General features: G+C 41.1%; 1 protein-coding gene and 1 long non-coding RNA gene across 3 annotated transcripts in view; one reads left to right on the top strand and one right to left on the bottom strand.

Annotated features, from left to right (window-relative positions):
- The window catches only part of LOC105493867 (MOB kinase activator 3B), a 206,112-nt gene that overhangs the window by 10,213 nt on the left and 175,396 nt on the right, over window positions 1-20,503 (top strand). The gene's annotated exons all lie outside the window — the stretch shown is intronic.
- LOC139358150 (uncharacterized) lies at window positions 1,592-18,918 on the bottom strand. Its single transcript, XR_011612665.1, has 3 exons — window positions 18,784-18,918; window positions 3,142-3,372; window positions 1,592-1,716 (listed from the first exon to the last, which is right to left on the bottom strand). It is a non-coding gene; the product is annotated as an uncharacterized lncRNA (long non-coding RNA).

The raw sequence follows: 20,503 nt of genomic DNA, 5'->3' as shown, positions 1-20,503 counted from the left end.
AATTGCCCATTGTGCTTAGTATACATTTCACTAGTTTGAGACAGTTCAGTGATACTAATCAAGCTAAAAGATTGTTCAGTTCTGTTACTGTGGTAAGTTCTGCTCATAGGTGTTGGAGATGACTGCACATTTGGCTATTGTCAGTCGTCTTGAAGTTACCTGTATTTTCGGCCATGCACAGTTTTGTCATCTTTAGCCCTCTCACCCCAAATTTCCTAACTTTACTATAATTCCATATTATATTCTCATTTATCTAAAAATGTACTTTTATGTTTACAACATTTCGGCAACTGGCGTAGGTCCTGAAGAAGGAGGAAGAAGTTGTAGTGCATGATCTCAAGGAGCCTGTGGTTGAAGAAGCAGGCATGTTCTGAGTGTTTTAGGCAGGAAGAGTAATTCTTAGGATTTCCCAAGAGCATGGACTCCATTCCCCATGTTCTGTAACGTTAGTAGATGCTGATGTTGACAATATTCATGACAAGGAAAGATGGTTGGCATACACATCTGTCCCTCTCCCATCATTAGGATTGCCTGTCTTCGCAAATAAAAATATAGAACACTCATGCAACATTTGGGACATACCTACTAAAAAGTCATTCATTGTTTTTCTGAAATTCAGATTTAACTAGGTGTCTTTATTTTATCTGGCAACCCTATCCACCGTGCAGGCTCCCATTGACCTCTCAGAGCAGAGCTCAGACATGACATCCCCTGCAGAAAGTTATTCCTCTGCTACTTTTCCTTCTCCTGCAGAGTTGCATTTGATTGCATTTCTCTATGCTGGCTTTACATGTGCACATAACCCTAACAAGTATACATGGCAAAAAGGTCACCCGTCATACTAAAACAAAATAATACGGACACACACAAACATACACACACTTGTACACTCGCATATAATCACTCTGATTAGAAGCATTATTGAATGATCAGTCACTGGTTATACCTCTGTTCTGTTCTGTAAATACCAGAGGTATTGAATGTATCTCAAAAATATAATCAGAAAATTGAAAACAATGACAGTGTAAGGAAACATTTTGACTCCTAAATTTGTCTGGCATAACTGCTCAATTTGTCATCAGCAGGCATGCACTGACATGCTAACATGGTTTCCATGATATCTGTTCTTATTTCCCTGGCATGACTTGAGATCATTTATACATGTTCAGGCTTTCCTCAGAGGGAGGGCTGGTTAGCAGGGGCTGCTCTGTTGCTTATGGAATTGTGTGGTGTCTATGTGGATTATGAGATTAACTGTAATGGACAAGGCAGAATTTGACAAAATGGAGATGAGACATTTCAGTCTAGACAATATAGCTGTGATTCAGTTGAGGGGCATTTGGCACCTGCTGATAAGATTTATTGCTCTCCATGAAAAGACAAGTTTTGAATCAGGGCAAGAGTAACACATTGATCATCCGTATTACTCAATCCTTGAATGTACATTGTTCCATTTGTAGGGCCATTAGGCGGTTGAGCCCAGTAGAGAGCCCAGGAAAGGGAAGCCTTGTGTCCAGGCCTAGCAGTACTTCCCATGGGACACGCAGAGGATGGTCACCACAATGTTTTGTGCAGCTATTTTATCCTCAGACGAACCCAGTCACCTCTGGCAACTTGATGTTTCACTCATTCTCACTGCCTCAGCATTGTGGTCAGCCTCATTTGGAGCCAGCTTGTCTTCTGGTCCCTTTCTTGGCTCTTCTCTTAATGATGATCCTTGATAGAGAAACTGATAATGACTATACAGGGAATACTGTGAATATGTGCATATGGTAAAAATTCAAACACCTCAGGGCAAGTGAAAGCTTTGCCTAACAGCTCGGCCTCCTGTCATCCTCCTCTCCTCCCCCTCTCCTCCCCTGCGGCAACTACAGTTATCAGTTTGGTGTGTGTCCTTGTTTGATACCTTTCTCTCTACTAAGCAATAAGTTCTATGAGGGAAGGTATAACAACTGGCTCGTTTGCTTTCTCTTAAATGACCATAGGGAATAGGAGAGACCTGGATCATATCCATGGGTGGCAGTAGGAGGACTTGTATATATATTTTTTATATTGACAATACAGGATTATAAAAATTGTGATATGCTTTGAGGTTGAATCCTAGAAGTATATCTTTGTGACTGTATATAGGATATCATTTGGAGATGATGTTAAAAATCCATATTATCAGCCCTTTATGGATATGAGGTCCAGGATAAATTGCTCACCAGACCTGGCCTGTGAGAGAGCCAGGCTATCACAGCACCTGGCCCATAGTAGGTTCTTAATAATTATTTGTTGGGTAACCGAATGATGATAATGAAGCCATGTCTTAATGACAGTAAAGTTATTTGATGGTTTAGTTCTTTTTGTGTAGGGATATGGGGAGGACAAAGTCAGACATTGGGGAAAATTGAGGCATTTACAAAGTGGTAGATGGCAACTTAGGTGTCCATTTAATGTCCTGTACTACTTCTGGTGCATTCTCCTTGGGACTCCCCAAGGCTGGTTAGATCATGAGCACTTTTGTACCTCTCCTCTAGTGATATCACACAGTTTTGTATTGCTTGGGTGATTCATATTTCTTCCCCTCCAGAAGAAAAACGTGTCTTTCTTAGTTTTGTATCCATGGCACCTCTTACACAGTAAATGTTTGTTTAATCAAAAACTGCTGTGTGACTCCTTATAGTTCTCAAATCTGATTGAGTTATAACCTGTATAGGCAAAACTGCAAGAAGTTCTAAGTCCATTCCTCTCCACCACCCCCTTTTGCCGCTTTTTTGTACATGATGCTCCCTGTAGCTGTCGTTTAATTGTATCAATCTTAGAGGGGCTTTTTGGACAAACTAATATCCAGTTGTCTTTTCCAGCCCAGCTGAAGATTATGCATATAGTAACTTCCCGCCCAGGAATAATTTGAGCTGTTAGAAAAGAATCCCTGATAAAAAGAAATGTAGCTTGGTGGAATAAGGATTTCAGTAAGTAAATGTGCACCATCAGTAAAACCTACTCTCTGTTTTAGGATTACCAAAACAGCCTCCAGCCCCATCCTCATTTCAGTGTTGATTTCCCTGGGTCCTTTTGAGCCCGAATGGGGCTTTTGCTTCTGAGGGTGTTAATAAGAATTTCAGATGGCAGGCATGAAAGATGGATGTTACCTACCAGAATAATCCTCTTTACTCAGTGAATATATGTGGATTTTTTCCTAGACCATGTCCAATAGTGGATATCTATTATGCTAGATAATAGTTGGGAAGAAATGATGAGAGTGCAGTGGATGATGGACAGAAATGTCCTCTTGTCTTTAAAAGGAGTTGGCTTTGTAGAGATGAAGACAGTGTCTTCTTTTAATTACTGTCAGCTTGCATGTGGTCATAAGGTTTCTTGACATTTCTGAAGAACAAAGAAAGGTATTATGATAGAAAAATTTAAGTTGGCCTTACTTAGCCTGGCAGAGGATTCACATGCTGCAAATTTAAGGATTTCTTAAGTGTCTTAACAATGCCTGAGGTTGGGGGTGGTATCTGGGAATAATCTTCTAGAGCAAGGGGGTGGAGTAAGGGGGGAGCGGTCTCTTTTCTTCCTGCCAGCCTCCCTCCTCCCAGGTAACCTGAGAAGCTTGGAATGGGTTTCCTGAGAGATGCTAGAGTTTTTCCAATGTCTGAAATTAAGTTATTTATATACTCACTTACTTGTTTTCTTTGTTTTCCATTTTATCCCTGGTGTTTAGCACACAGCATACATTCGATAAATATTTACTGAATGAATAGGTATGCATTTCATTATTTTATCTTATGAGTATATTCTAATCTAAATTGAATATCAGATCAGTTCAGTAATTCTACCTCTTTTTTTTGTTTTGTTTTGTTTTGTTTTGTTTTCTGAGACAGAATCTTGCTCTGTCAGCCAGGCTGTAGTGCAGTGGCATGAACTCTGCTCACTGCAACCTCCGTCTCCCGGGCTCAAGCAATTCTCCTGCCTCAGCCTCCCGAGTAGCTGGAATTACAGGCGTGTGCCACCACGCCCGGCTAATTTTTGTATTTTTAGTAGAGACTGGGTTTCACCATGTTGGCCAGGCTGGTCTGGAACTCCTGACCTCAGGTAATCCACCCGCCTTGGCCTCCCAAAGTGCTGGGATTACAGGTGTGAGCCACCGTGCCCAGTCAATTCTACTTCTTGATAGAACCGTGTAACTTTGAGCAAGTCGCTTAAGCATTCTGTGCTTTATCTGTAAGCAAGGCTAATAAGAGTACCTATTTCAAAGTGTGATTGTGGAGATGTAAAGTGCTGAGAAAGTACCTAGTATATAGAATGTGAACAATAAATGATAATTATCATCATCATCTGTTGCCTACAGTGCTAGACACAATGCTAAATTCCAAGAATACAAGGGCAAACAAGACAAATATAGTCCCTTGCAGAGGTTCCTGGAGGCAGCGATACCTACTCTTAATCTTAAAAGGCAAGAGTTGATGAGAGTTTGAACTAGGAGAGTGATAGCAGGTATCAAGACGATAATTACTTAGAAGGTAAGGTTGGCAAGTTTTGGAAATTGATTTGGAATGGGAGGCAGGGGTGAGAAGGAGGAAACAGACTAGGGAGAAACTCAGTTTTCTAGCTAGGTATATGGTTGTGCCACCAACTGAGAGATAGCCTATGGGAGGAGGAGCAGGCTTAGGGGAGCAACTGGTGAGTTCTGTTATAGACAAGTTGCTTTGAATTGTCTGAGATAGCTAAGTGGAGATGTCTATCCAGCAGTTGGATATATGGCTTAAACTAGAGCAGAAGACTGATGCTGGCAGGAGAGATAGATTTGAAGGTATCCACAGAAGCTGTAAGTAATAAGACTATAAGAATCAGTGGGTCTGTCCAGAGACAATATATAGGGAATGGAATGAAGTGGGTCTGTGTCAGAACCCTAAGAATATGCTATGTTACAGTAGGCAGCAGAAGAGGAAACTGAAGAGGATGGTCACAGGCATAAGGAGAATGAGGATGGAATATTCTGTTTTTTGTTTTTGTTTTTTTTTTGTCTCTGCATCTTTGCCCAGATGACTCCACAGAATTCTCATCATAACACTATAATCCAGCTATTCTTAGTTAAGCTTTATTTGCCAATGTTGATCTAGACCTAATGCCCTCTTGTTGATGTGATTCTTTAAGCTCAGAAAGAAGAATTAACTCATTGAAGTCTACAGTCAAACCCTTTGGGCTATTTTAGTATATGCCTCCCCTGAAATACATCTCACTGCCAGGCATGCATGTGTGGAGTTCTTGGCAGTCACCACTTGGACTGCAAGTTCGCCTGGTTTCTTTACTTCTGCCACTTGCGCTGTAGGAGTATGGGGATGAATTCATTTCCCAGGGTTGCTATAACAAATCACCATAACCTAGGTGGCTTAGAACAATGAAAATTTATTCTCTCATAGTCCTAGAGTCTGGAAGTCCAAAATCAGAGTGCCATCAGGATAATGCTCCTGCCATAGCCTCTAAACAAGAATCCTTCCTTGCCTCTTCTAGCTTCTGGTACTTGCTGATAGTCCTTAGTGTTCTTTGGTTTCTAGATGCATCATCTCTGCCTCCATAGTTACATGACATTCTTCATGCATCTGTGTGTCCCTTCATGTGGCCCTTTAATGGCCTTCTTATCAGCATACTACTTGTTACACTTAGTACCTACCCTAATCCAGTATGACATCTTCTTAATTTGATTACATTTACAAAGACTTTTGTTTCCAAAGAAGGCCACATTATAGGTATTGGGGGTTAGAACTTAAGTATATTTTTTGGGGAGACACAGTTCAATCCATGACAGGGGATATGGTACAGGGAGCCTTAATGGGGAGAGGATCTTGCAATAAATCTAGCCTGTTGTAAAGAATGGCTTGGAGACATTGAGCTAGTGTGGAAGTGTTTAACCATAGGTCTTTGTTAGACAGAAATGTGGTATATGAATAGATAGTGTTAGTTCTTATAAGCCTGTCAACATGATAAGCCAGATGTTGTCTTTAAGTATTCTTTGGTAACAATCTATATAGCTATTAATAATAATAAAGAATAATTTTAATTTAACAATTATTAAGTACCAATGCTCTAAATACATTCTCTTTAATTCCCAGTTACTATACAATGTACATGATACTAGCTCCAGTTTAAAGAGGAGGAAATGGAAACTGGGAACTATAGAGCAACTTAACCAACGTCACAGAGCTAGAAATCCACAGAATCAGGATTCAAAACCACATCTGTCTGAGGCCACATTGTCTTTTTAGAGGACTAGGGTCGTAAAGGGTTTGGGTTAAAATCCACTGTGTGTATCTATGCACTAATAGCCATTTTCATTCTCAGAACAATTTGAAACCATTTATATGATACAGGAGAACAAAGATTAGTTAAAGAAATCAGAACTGAGGGAAAACAAGAGTGAAAAAGCAAGATGAAGTCAGGGGCACAGTTCAAATGTAAGAACGCATGCCATAATGTCCAGTGTCAATAGTATAGAGGGTTGCAAATCTCAGGACTTCCTACAAGGAAAGAGATAATATAATCTGTTAAAGTATTTATAGTATCCAAAAGGCCAAATGAAGCAACAACAAAACCAAGTCTTCAGGAGAAGCAAAGCTTTTCTTGGTACTGAGTTCTGGGAGGAATTTCTCCTGTGGGCCTTCAAAGAGGGAGCACCGTGAGATGTCCTGAGCAAAGACCCTAGTAACTTCTTTACAGGAGTTACCACTAGCACATGCATGGAAGGGCTAATTCTTACAACCTCCCTCCGTGTAGGCTGCTGTCTCCTTGCCAACAGGCATGCAGTTCCTTGGCAGACATTCTGCAGAGGTTGTTGGTTTTTCTCATGTTGAGCTACAGAAAGGACTTCAGCTGCTCTGCTGGCTTGGGATAGCATTTCTTCATCATGGCCCAAAGTGGGGAAAAGCGTGGTCACACATGTTGGCATTCTCAGGGGTGTTCAATGTGGAAAGACTGCCCTGACATTTAAAGAGCCCTTGCCTAGATCTGATCCTGCATTTCCTATTATATATACAGAGGAACTTCTGGAAAAATAATCTGTAGACACAACTCTCTTTAATTTAGTCAGAACTGGGAAAACAAAACTATTCTGTTAGATTGACCCAGTGTCATAAACAAGAATGAAGTGCGTGCTGGATTTCCACACTGTCAGAGGTTTGATTTGCTCTATGTCCTCTAAAGGAATAGTTCCAGATATAGGAATCTAAGGAAGCAACTTGTGGTCTTTTTTGTTGTTGTTGTGTTTTGTTTGTTTGTTTGTTTGTTTGTTTGAGCTTGTGGTCTTATTCTGCATTGAGTTGACTTTATTTTCTCTGAAAGAGCTTCTTCATAAATTGGATTTTTTAAAATTAAAAACCAGGATAGCCTTATGTCTTCAAATATTATAGCTAATTAAATACTGGGATATCCTCTTGAAATTACTAATCTTGCATAATTGAGTTTTTTTCCTTTAAGAGTAGAACTCACTGTGTGGAAAGAGCCATATGAATGGTCCCAGAGTTAAAGCTTCTTTATATTCCCAGGAGAGATGTACTTAAGGAGAAATTGGGATTGCCCTATATATATCCCTGCCAGAATCACTCATTGCTAAATGTGATAATATGGTTTCTCATGGATGGTTCCAGTTGTTGGGTCAAATAATTCTGAAAGTATCTACTACATGTTTATTCCATCCATCCACCCACCCATCCGTCTGTCCATCCATCCATCCATCCATCCATCCCTCCATCCATCCATCCATCTGTTTATCCATCCTTTCATCTCCAAGGAGATGAAGCCTGACACAGGTAGTAAAAAAAATGGGGGAACTTCATGTCCTCATAGTGTGTCCAAGTCTTCAAACAATAACAATAAAATTACAGGGCTTTATAAGTGCTATAAAGCAAATAAACAGGGCAAGAAGGTAACTAGGGGCGGTGATGGATGAGTTAAGACCTGAAGGGTGAAGAGCAGTCAGCTGTGCACAAAGCTGGAAGGGAGCATTTTGGACAGAGGGAACAGCAAGTTCACAGGCCCTGATGGGCAGAGCTCAGGATATTTAAGGGATACAAAGGAGATTAGTTGGGCTGGAGTGAAGGGAATGGAGAGGTTGGTACTAGGATAGGTTGGGACTGGCAGGCACAGCAGGCCATGATGGAGTTCCAGTTTTATTCTAAGACCAGTTAAAACATATGAAAGCGTTTCAAACAAGAGAGTGGTATGATATGATGTGTGCTTGAAGGAGATCCCTTTCGGGGCCTTGTAGGGGAACAATTTGGAGAAGAGGCTAGAGTAGAAACAAGGAGGCCAGGTTGAGGGCAGATATTTCAGTAGGCCTGGTGAGAGTTGTGACCTAGATTAAGGTGGGAGCAGTAGAGATGGAAAGAATAAGACTGGTATGAGGCATGTTGTTAGTATGTTACTTAGGATGTATTTGGGTTGAGGTTAATATCTATGATCACCAAAGGCAGTTTTCCAGAAGTACCATTGATAATATATTTGATTATGAGAGCTTTACTGAATTAACATGATAGTTTTTTGGTAATCAGTAAATAATCTTATTTGGCATTTGATCTTTAACTGGATGGCCTTAAACTAGGTTAGCTCCCTTATACTTTAGCCAATGATATAAATAATTTACTTAATTGGTCTTAGGTTGAGGTTGAGGCTTGAATTTCCCAGGTTTGGCCTGAGGCTTAAATTTCTTAGAGTATCCCCTGATGTACTTTTCTGTGTGTGCACAGAACAAATGCATATTCCTATACATTATAACATTTAGATAAAATAATGTTTTTCATGATTGATTTAAACCATGGATAACTACAGTCAAATCATAATGGAATATAATCATATAATTATGAAGTTAAGAAAGTGATCCCAATCTATTATTTACTAAATATAGATGAGAACCTAGAGCTGACAATGCCAATTCTAATTTGATTTGAAAACAAAAACTCAGAAATGTCTATCTGCACTAATGCTCCTACACAAACTATACCCCCATGAAACAGTAGTGTTTAATAGGGTGAATCAAGATGTCCCTGCTACTAGAGTCAAGCAATGCTAGCCTTTCTTGTGTCACAGAAAAACTAAATAAATGAAATGAATTTTCTATACTTTAAGGTTGAAACATAGAAAATTCAACCTTTAGCAATATTTTTATTAAACTTTTGGCATATCTGATGGTTTACTTAGAGTAGAACCTAGTTTATAATGATACCTTAAGTTTTAGATTATTTAGTTATTTTATGAGCTAGTGCCTGAGTCTGTGACTGGGCACACAATAATTCGATTTATTATTTTTATAAACTCATAATGTTCTGCAAAAATCTCAGGACTTCCAGATGCTTCAGACACCAGCTACTGTAAAAAACATCCAAAATTATAGGATGGCCTAAACATGATAGAAGCATTCTTCATGTGTACCCAGCTCAAAACCAGGGTACTTGAGCTGTAGTTGGGTCTCTATAAGAGTTGTCAGGAACATAGACCCTTTCCCTCTTGTGGCCCTGCCATCTTCCATGCGGCTTCCTTTATCAGGCTTGCAGGGCTTATCTTTGTCAGGCTGGAGCAAAGGGGCAGGAGCATGGAGGAGTGTGCATGGGAAGGTAATATGGTTAGGCTTAGAGGGACACACAACACTGTCAGTCCCATTCCATTGGCTGGAACTTAGTCACATGGCCACAGCTAAGTGTGAGGGATGCCAGGAAATGTAGTCAGGTGCCCAGGAAGGAGATGGAATAGTTGGTGAACAGTTAGCCTGTCTTTGGTCTATTTGGAAAAGCAATCTAGAAATCAAAATGCATTGAGGCTGGTGTAAGCTAGATCAGGGGGTTGGACTGGCATAATGGGGCACATTATAGATGCCCAAGAGAGATTGAAAAAAAAATCCTTCTGGAGAGAATTGGAGTTGTCAGCCATAGGCAGCTTTCTAGTGATTTCTTTTCTGAAAGAGTACAAGACGTACTACTGAAATGAAGGATTTAAATTTTTTTTCAAGGTTACATAAATAAGAAGATAAATGATGAATTTGCTTTTTTTTTTTTTTTTTTAAAGCATCCTTTCCTTGGAAGAAAACTCTTTTGTAGGATGGTACTGTCATTTGCTTTCTTTGAAAAGCAGAACCCGTGGAGCTTGTTTCTCACAGGAGCCAACATGTAGATCCTTCAGTACCATCCGCAGCTGATGCTACACTGGGCATGAACCATGCGTTGAGCACAGTGTTACCAGTGAATGCATTATTTCACTTTTATCACTGACAGAATGCTGCAGGATGGATATTTTTATCCCCATTTTATGGCTGAAGAACCAAGGCTGCAAAAAGTTACATAACCTGGCAAAGTTCACACCGAACTAAAGGCTGCCTGATTTTCTATTAAACTGTTATTTAAGTATAAAATAAAGGGTTCTGAGTGTCTCATGTTTTTCTTTCTTTCTTTCTTTCTTTCTTTCTTTCTTTCTTTCTTTTTTTTTTTTTTTTTGTCAAATACAGATGAAAATGTTTTACCTAATGACATCACAACCTTAACCTCTCAAAAACAGCTTTTTCGAGAAAGAGTTTTAAAAATTCCTGGCTTCTGACAAAATGAGTTAAACACACTTGGGTCCCTTCTTCTGCCTGTGGAGAGTGAGATTCTTTCCCTCTCCATGCGGTCAGTTTAGCTGCTGGAAACTGTTTATGAGTCCCTGCCACTTGACCTGACTTACGGGACCTGGCAAATATGATCCCAGGGTGTGGCTGGAATTCATTTCTGACTTCTGTGGCTAAAGGAGGAAAAGGCACTACTGCCCCTGTGAGAAGAGGCAAGAGCCAGGGACCTGCCAAGGTCTCTGCAGTAGACTTCAGGGAGTATCTCCTAACCCCCACTGTGTGAACTTGGTGGATCCTGGTGCAGAGACAGGCTGTGGGTAGCACCAGAGCATCATGTGATTAAAAGAGAGAATGGAGTGATTTTTCAATACAGCAGCTTGAGGTGAAGCAGTATTCAAATCCATTTGCTCAACATTGGTTCCATGAAACACTATTTTGGCTAAAAGCTCCACGAAGGAAAGATTTTGTAGCTAAAGAAATTTAGAACAGCATATGTATTTAGACTTGCAGCATATGTTAGTATGTGAAAAACCTCCAGTATCTTGTAGCAAGGCACCTGTTAAACTTGTCTAACCTATAATATAACAAACTTATTGGACTACATACTTTTTAAAAATCACACTTACTAATATCCTGAGGAATTAACATTTTGGGGAACATACTTTGTGTATCACTGATCTAAATAGCACATACAAAGAAGACAATGATAGAAAAGAAATCTAATATCCAAATTCAGATGGAATAGAGGGAGGATTACCGACTGGAAGATTGCATAGTTACTCTTGGTTAGGTAATGTAAGCAGCAACAATGATCACATCATAATTTCAGTGTTTTCTCTGATTTTAAACAAAAGAGAAATATGAAAAACTCAAATATTTTATATTGTAAAATGCCTTTTGTCCTCTTTATTTTTGTTGTCTTCCCCCTCTCTCTTTTTCTATTACCACATAAGCTTCTTGATTTTAATCAAATGAGTCGCTGAAAGTTGGAACAACTGGAGAAAGATGTGTTCGAATCCATTGAGCAGAAGATGTGTTCAAATCCATTGAACAGAAAGTTAAGTTATTATTTAAGTACATAGTGTTACTAAAATCTGTTACATAAATTTGTTGGAGGCTGGGTGCCGTGGCTCACGCCTATAATCCCAGCGCTTTAGGAGAGCGAGGCGGGTGGATCATCTGAGGTCAAGACTTCGAGAACAGCCTGGGCAACATGGTGAAACCCCGTCTCTACTAAAAATAAAAAAATTAGCTGGAGGTGGTGGTGCACGCCTGTAATCTCAGCTACTCAGGAGGCTGAAGTAGGAGGATTGCTTGAACCCAGGAGGTGGAAGTTGCAGTGAGCCAAGATTGTGCCACTACACTCCAACCTGGGTGACAGAGTGAGACTCCTCTCAAAAAAAACCCCTAAAAACAAAAAAACAGGCCGGGCGTGGTGGCTCACGCCTGTAATCCTGGCACTTTGGAAGGCCGAGGCAGGTGTCAGGAGTTCAAGACCAACCTGGCCAACATGGTGAAAACCCATCTCTACTAAAAATACAAAAATTAGCCAGGCATGGTGGTGCATGCCTCTAATTCCAGCTACTCAGGAGGCTGAGGTGGCAGGATCACTTGAACCCAGGAGGCGGAGGTTGAAGTAAGCCAAGGTCGCACCTCTGCCCTCAAGCCTGGGCAACAGAGTGAGACTCCGTCTCAAGTAAAAATAAATAAATAGACTAATTAATTAATTTGTTGGGCTGATAATTTCATTTCATGCTTCTTTAAATTTGGGGAACTTGAAGTATTTGGGGAATTTCCTTCCCTCCTTCTCTTCTCTCCCTCCCACTTTCTCCCTCTCTTCCTTCCTCCCTTCCTTCCTATAGCAAATATGTGTTGATACTAAGCCTTGGCACTGGAACTATGAAAGTTACAGTATCTCTTAATGTGTGTGTGTATTTATGTATTTTTACTGGATGACATGTGAATGATGAGCATTAAGAAAACTGAAAACATCTGTATTAGTTACTCAACAATTTTGCTGACTTTTCTGTAGACTTAGACTGTGGCAGGGTACACTGGAGAGTGGCAGATCTGTGGCATGTGGATTATCATTCTTTCCATAATGCCACAGCAGACGTCACCAACTGACGACAGCACTCAGTCTTGCTCTTTCCCATACCTGACTTTCTCCAGTTGTTCCAGACAGATCAACTGGAACTGGAGCTGTTTTCTTTCCCAGGAGTAGTGGAAGGATTAGCATTTTAGGAGACCGTAGTTCTATTCTAATGAAGTGTTTGACCTTGGAAAACACCCTCAATGGGCCCTATTTTCTTCAAATATTTAGACTGGGTGATTTACTGTATTGTTTTAAGCATACACATTAATGTTGTTTCTCTGTCTACAAATCGCTGTCTGGGGACAAACTTAATTTAAACTCAGCATAGTTTTTCTCCTGCCTGTCTGGGACTCCTTTTGATTTCCCACTTGCATTTATTAGGGGTATCTGACACCTTATCTCCCTAGTTTTTTTGTGTGTGAGTTAATATTTTAATATACTTCAATTTATTTTAGTTAGTTTTAGAAAAATCGCCTTCAGAATGAAAAACAAAATAGTTTTAATTTCTTGCATTTGGTGATGTAGGCCTTCTATGAGTTTATTTTTTCTAGAAGTGCCTCAGCCATGTTCCCAGGGAAACTGCCTCTTCCCTCTTCTCCAAATCCTGCCAGGACTTCTTGGATGGTCCCTACACGTGGGACTCAGCTTCTGGAGAAGCTTCTGGCTTAATGGATGAAAAAGACTGTGAACAATCCTTGCATTTTTTAATGTGATACTTTACAAAACCTTTTCAGTTTAGATCTTGTTATGATTTATTATTTGTAGAGTATCAGTATTTAGTACAGAGATTTCAAGAAACTCAGTCAAAAGACAGTATGTTTTAGCCCAAAGGCATTATTCTGGTATCAGTGGAATACTTTCTTCAGGAACTTGTCCATAGGATTTTTTTTTTTTTTTTTTTTTTTTTTTCTGAGATGGAGTCTCGCTCTATCGCCCAGGCTGGAGTGCAGTGGCCGGATCTCAGCTCACTGCAAGCTCCCCCTCCCGGGTTTTACGCCATTCTCCTGCCTCAGCCTCCCGAGTAGCTGGGACTACAGGCGCCCGCCACCTCGTCCGGCTAGTTTTTTGTATTTTTTAGTAGAGACGGGGTTTCACCGTGTTAGCCAGGATGGTCTCGATCTCCTGACCTCGTGATCCGCCCATCTCGGCCTCCCAAAGTGCTGGGATTACAGGCTTGAGCCACCGCGCCCAGCCCCATAGGATTTTAATATCCTGAGTACCTATTACAGAGAAAGTCGTATTTCCCAAGTGAATTCCTTTGGTCCCCCAAAATGCTGCAGGACTCTTGGTTGGAGCAATTTAGCAATTCGCTATTGGTACCCTCTTCTATACCTCCTAACAAGTTACCTTGAAATCTTTAAAAACAAAACAGACAAACAAACAAAAAAACTCATCTGTGTGCTAAATCCATTTCAACAGAAAAATAATAGAATTATTATAATTACCATAACTTTAATTGCTTGAAGAACTTAAACCTTCTGGATGAATGATTTCTAAGAATCACTTTGGAGATGAAAGGAGATCATCATTTTTAAACAGTCTGTAGAACTTGACTTTATCTGTAAATGGTCATTCTTCAAAAGATATTTTTTGGGCACCTGCTTTGTGCTGGGCATTTTGCTACATGTTGAGATATAACTGACCCGTAGAGATTCTTTTGACTTAGCCACCCCAGTAGATCTGAGGGGGACTCAGCCTAACAGTCACTCTCTCCTTCTGTAACTGTTAAAACAAGCATCAGGGGAAAAAGTATTGCATTAAATTCCCTGTACTGAATGCCATTGTATAGTTGCATCCTGAAATAACGAAGAAATCAACTGAAACCTGGAAATCTCTCATCAGAAAAATGTCCATGCCAGTCCTGTTTGCTGTAAGAAGACTTGTTCTAGACCAGTTTACATTTAGGGAGCGCGCATTGTAAGCACCATGGTAAGGGATGCAAAGTACCGTAAGAGATGTCCAGTGAGGAGAAAGCAACCACTGGGCACAGTGTGACGATAACAAGACTGGGCTGACGAGTAAGTGCCCTGTGAATTCTGAGATACACAGAGGATCCCACTGGCAGGAAAGAAAACAAGAAGGTAGGAGTGAAGTATGAATAGAAGATACTCGTGCACTTGGATCCCAGCCCTGCCACTTACTAGCTGTGTGACCATGGATGAATTTCTCACCATATGGAAGCTTCTGTTTCTTTATCAGCAAAAGAGGAATCATAACATTGACTCATAGACACAACGATAAAAATGTAAAATGCTTAGCACGGCGTCTTAAATGTGGCACACAGCAAATGGTATCAGTCACAGTAAAAGTCAGTAAATAATTTTTCTTGTTTCTCTATAAAGCGGCAATACTACATCATACGACTACGGTCAAGATTAAGTAAGGTGGGCCAGGCACGGTGGCTCATCCTTGTAATCCCAGCACTTTGGGAGGCCGAGGTGGGTGGATCATGAGGTCAGGAGTTCAAGACCAGCCTGGCCAAGATGGTGAAACCCCATCTCTACTAAAAAACACACACACACACACACACACACACACACACACACACACACAATTAGCCAGGTGTGATGGCAGGCACCTGTAATCCCAACTACTTGGGAGGCTGAGGCAGATAATTGCTAAAACCTGGGAGGCAGGAGTTGCAGTGAGCTGAGATCAAGCCACTGCACTCCAGCCTGGGTGACAGAGCGAGACACTGTCTCAAAAAAAAAAAAAAAAAAAAAAAAGATTAAATAGGTTGACATAATTAAAGGGCCTGGCACAGTACCTACCACATGGAATATGAACATATACAATAAATATTGGCTATTGTGATGAAAAATGTGGGTAGATGAGAGGAGACATTTCAGACACAGGCAAGAGGTACATAGTCTGGTGTGGGCTTGGCAAATTACCTGGTTCTCTAGGATGGAGGTTTTGTTCAAGTGAGTAGTAGTTGAAAGGTAGATGATGGTTGTAAAATATGTTAAACATGAATTAAAAGCCTCTTAATTGGGGATATTAAAATAAAGAGTCTAGGATTCCAGAAGAAAATTTAAATCAGTGACCTCTAAATTTCCTTCTGTTTGAGATTCTGTGGTTCCTCCAAGACTTCCAGTGGTTCCCGAGAAAAACTGGTAAGTCAAACATCCCACTGCAGTAGTGATCCAGGGCTGCAGCCTGGAACACACCAGCAATAAGGCAATGTATGAGTACTTCTCTGTTTTGATAACAGCAACTCATCTGCTGAATGAAAAAAAATTTTAGTTTCCATGTGGAAATCTGGCATTTGATTTGACAGGTAAGAGAGAGAGAAGTAAAAGCCCATGAGTGTAATTGGTGACACGTTATTTCCTGGTCGTTTTTTTCCCTTTAGTTTTGAGAGCCAGAGTCAAAGAGAAGGAAGAGAGAGGAAAAAACAAATGGCTCTCCAGGAAATGAGTTTCCAGGCAGAGCTGAGACACCTGAAAAATGTATCACTTCATATACTTTGCACGTGTGAGTCAATAGCCAGTTTCGGGGTTTGCCAAAGTGCATCCAACGGCTGGTGCAAGAGAAGAAACCACTCAAGGAGAATTAATATAATTCTGGTAAGACAACTTCATGCATTAAGCTTTTAAGAGGGCCTGAGAGGTCTGTGGACTTCACGCAGAACTGTTTGCATGGCATTGGCCAGAGCTGGAGTATAAGCCAGTACAGCATTCCCAACCTCTTCCTTAATTTATTTTAGGTAAAAGTAAATTTAGAAAACTCAGAGTTAAGCAAGTCAAAGAGGTTTCTTTACCGCAGAACATCTCAGGATCTTTGTTATGCTGATATGAATTGTGAGAGTGTGAATGCAGTACTTCCCACATTCACGGGAAAGTGGTACGTTTTAATGTAGAATGTATCTAGGGACTAGAGTCTTAAGCAGCCCTTTGGGAAAAGCTGATTTGGGGCAGGAACATCAGGCCATCGTTCTTTCACTCTTGCCCTTTCCCAGGGGGGTCTAGGTACAGACACAGATGTTTGCGGGCAGCCCTGTCATTCTAGCAGCTGAATGCAAGACACTGTCCAGGAGAACACCAGTCACTTGCAAAAACATGATGGGGTATGGTAGGTAAAATAATAGCTCCCCAAAGGTGTCCACATTCTCATCCATAAAGCCTGTGAATATGTTATCTTACATGCCAGATGAAATTTTGTATATGTGAATACACTAAAGATGTTGAAATGGGTGATTGTTCTGGATTATCAGGGTTGGCCCCGTGTAACCACAGGGTTCTTATGAGAAGGAGGCAGGCAAGTGAGAGTCTGAGGAGATGCAATGACAGAAGCAGAGGTCAGCGTGTTATAGGGCCACAAGTCAAGGAATGCAGGCAGCCTACAGAAGTTAGAAAAGGCAAGGAAGTGGATTCTCTCCCAGAACCTCCAGCAGTAACATAGCCCTGCCACCGATTTTAGACTCCTGACCTCCAAACTGTAAGATCAACTTATGGTGTTTGAAGCCACTAAGTTTGTGGTAATGTGTTAAAGAAGGGATGGGAAATGAATAATGAGGTTTGATATTGGTCCCAATTTTCCTGTGCTTGAAGATGGGTGGATTAACATGCTCCCAGACCCCTTCTAAGACCCTGCTCTTGTTCAGGATGGAGGTCAGCTGTAACTGCCTTCTGGCTGGTGTGCCCTGCTTTCTTGCTGTCCTTCCTTTATCTCCCCAAGCCCCAGGACCAAGTATCACTCTACTGCTCAGATGTGCAGTGACCAGGTCAGTCACTGACAGTCTTTGAAAGAAGTGATGTGATTGGCCACTGGTTGTGCTATGTATCTGTCATTTATGTAGTATGGGCTGAAGAGCATACTTCTTCCAGTTAACTAATATAATATCCTGTGGTAACTGAAGTTTGAACAGGGTTGTTGTAGGATGGGTGTCATTTAAACTGTGCTCACTGAAATGGGTGCATATCAGAAATCATAGCTAAAGTGAGGTGGAAAATAGAGCCTCCACAAAGGCAAACGGGACTGCCGAGGCCACGAATGTGAATGCTCCAACACTTTGGACTACAATTGCAATGCCCACATTTTTTTTCCTGTAATTATGGTTCTACTTATCCCATCTTAGAGTCATAAAAAAACTTGAGTGGATAGGGAACTGCGTTTTTAAAATCATGGTGCAAATCCTGCAGTAGCATTGTTATCACTAGACTGGGGGACAGACAGCCTAGCCATGTCCTCGTGTGTTTGCAGAATACCAAAGTGTAAATGTAGCAGATGCAAGCATTACGGATGTCAGTAAACAATGTATGAATTTAAAATTGAGCAAAGGATAATGAAGCACTATTTGTACTTTGTGTTTGATTGTCACAGTTCAGTTGTCTGGGAATCTCACTCTGAGACCCTGTGATTCTCATGTAAGAGGTTGATTAGGGACTGCTTATGGCCACAAGGGGAATGCAAGCAGGAGAATGGAACAGAGGGAGAGGATGGCTGTGATGCACAGGGGGCTCTGGAGCGCGGACAGCCTCAAGCATGGTCCTGAATTAAGGCAAGGGGGCAAGGCCTTTATGTTCCTCCATCAGCCAGTCATTGGCTGTGGGTCACCCAACCCCCAGAGGGCAACTCCCTCCAGGGAGGTGGCTCTCTAACTAGGCATGCTTCTTTGAGAGACCCTCAACTGGGAGAATAAATACCCTAGTCCAAAAGGAATCTAATGTCACATCACAGGGTCCACTACACTGATTATTCTGTGATTCTAGTGCCACTGGACAGTCAAACTTTACAGAGGGCTAATTAATATTTTAGCAAGGTTCAAGTCAGAATCTGGGGCAAAGTATGCAGGAAGAAGAGACAGGAGGACAGGAGAGCTGACTGAGGCTGCTGCTGATGGAGAAGGCAGGGCTGCCTTCTACAACAGTGGCCACCTCTCCTTCCCAAAGAACAGCAGCCAGTGGGGGCCGGACCCGCCTCCACTTTGATTTTCATTTATGGTTACTTGTTAATTCGAGAGAAGTTGATGGTCTCGTTACTTTATCTTATCTCGCCCTTTTAGGGCATTTGGGCTCTGAATTGGAGCAGATGGAGAGGACAAGAACTTGAAATGAAAAATTACTACATTTGACGTTTGTGGTCAATTTTTCCTCTAGTAAAATATAGTTACCTTGTAAAGGCATGTTGAAATTTTTTCAACTCCCAGTCCTTCCCTTGCCCTCCTTTTTTCTTCTGGTTCTTAGACCTCACATGTATGTCATGTTCTTTCTCCAGTCTAGTCACCCCTAGCTCTTTATTCGAGGAGAATTAGATGCCTGAAGTCCAGCTCCTGCTTCACTGAATTGGGAAACAATGAAGTCAGCACCTCTCATTCTCTGAACTCACACTTATGGCTTTGAGAAACTACCTCTTTCCCCCAAGAAAAAGTGCAGATCTCTGAGGGAGGTTGCTAAGAATTCAGCAGGGAGATGAACAGGATAATAAAGGACTTTGTCACAAAGGGCTGACACCATCTTTTAAAATTGCTGATCTTAACACTTAGGCTAAAACCTGGATAAAAAGAGATTCATGCCTACCTTCTTGTGACATTCTCTTTAGAAAGACTGAAGATACTCCCGTCTGTAAGAATTTAGTTTGGGCATCCTGGTGGATTGAGGGCTTGGAGGCCTCACAACAAAAGCTTTTCATCTGGAGGACCAAGTCTGACCCTTCAGTAGTGGCTGCTTGGAGAGGCTGTGTTAAGAAAGATTCTGAAGCCAGAAAAGCTTCTGTATGCTTACCTGATGGCTGCGCTGGCCGTGTTCCTGGGGAAGACAGGGACACCTGATGTGTACTTGGCCATCTCAGGACTATGGTCTTCACACAACAGTCCTCAGTTGGCTGACGGGTGTTTGTGTGTTTAAAAACTATATCCAATGCACACCTTTAATCCAGTGTGGGGTATACTGTAGTTTGTGAGTTATTCAGAGGTAAAATGCTAAATACGGGATGACAAGTTAAAGAGGTAGCTGTCCAGTCCCTAGACTTCACAGAAAGAGTGAAAGATAAATTAAATCCTAAAATAAGTATATGAATAGGGAAGAGATAGTTGGAATCAGTATTAAATATTATTTGGTTTGATATTGTATGGGAGACCTAGATCAATGACTCCAGCTCCTAAAGTGCTGGACCTGAGCATATAAAGATTGTTGTGGTTTTGAAATGGAGAACTCTCTCATTGTCTCATTTGTAGGCAGTGAAGTGTGTAAGTAGAGCTTGCAGCACTATGCTTAGCAAATCATGACTAGAAACTGGAGATCTATCAAAATTGTAGGGAGAAGGATGGTGTATATATGGAAGAAATAAGAGAGGTGAATTGATGGCAAAAAGACAAAGAGGATCGGATTCTAGTCTTTGCCCTTTTTGTTGAGAGTGGGTTTCTTTTTCCTGAAAGAGCATCAGGGACTACAGGTAAAACAAACTGTAATATTTAAAATTCCTTTTGCCTAATAACTTCTATTTTTTTGTCAAGCAAACAAAAGGCTGCCCTAACAGTTTTGATTCCCTACTTTCCCTTGCTGGAAGTACATTAAATTGCTCATGTAGATCCCTATCTCACAAATACCACTTTTTTTTTTTTTTTTTTTTTTTTTTTTTTTTTTTTGAGACAGAGTCTCACTCTGTCACCCAGGCTAGGGTGCAGTGGGGCAATCTTGGCTCACCGTACCCTCTGCCTCCTGGTTCAAGGGATTCACTTGCCTCAGCCTCACAAGTAGCTGGGATTACAGGCACCCACCACCATGCCCGGCTAGTTTTTGTATTTTTAGTAGAGATAGAGTTTTGCCACGTTGGTTGGCCAGGCTGGTCTGGAACTCCCAATCTCAGGTGATCTGCCCACCTCGGCCTCCCAA

The sequence above is a fragment of the Macaca nemestrina genome, chromosome 14 (genome assembly GCF_043159975.1).
Source record: "Macaca nemestrina isolate mMacNem1 chromosome 14, mMacNem.hap1, whole genome shotgun sequence".
NCBI lineage: Eukaryota > Metazoa > Chordata > Mammalia > Primates > Cercopithecidae > Macaca > Macaca nemestrina.
Note: the sequence above shows the minus strand (reverse complement) of the source record. Positions and strands in the feature narration are given on the sequence as shown.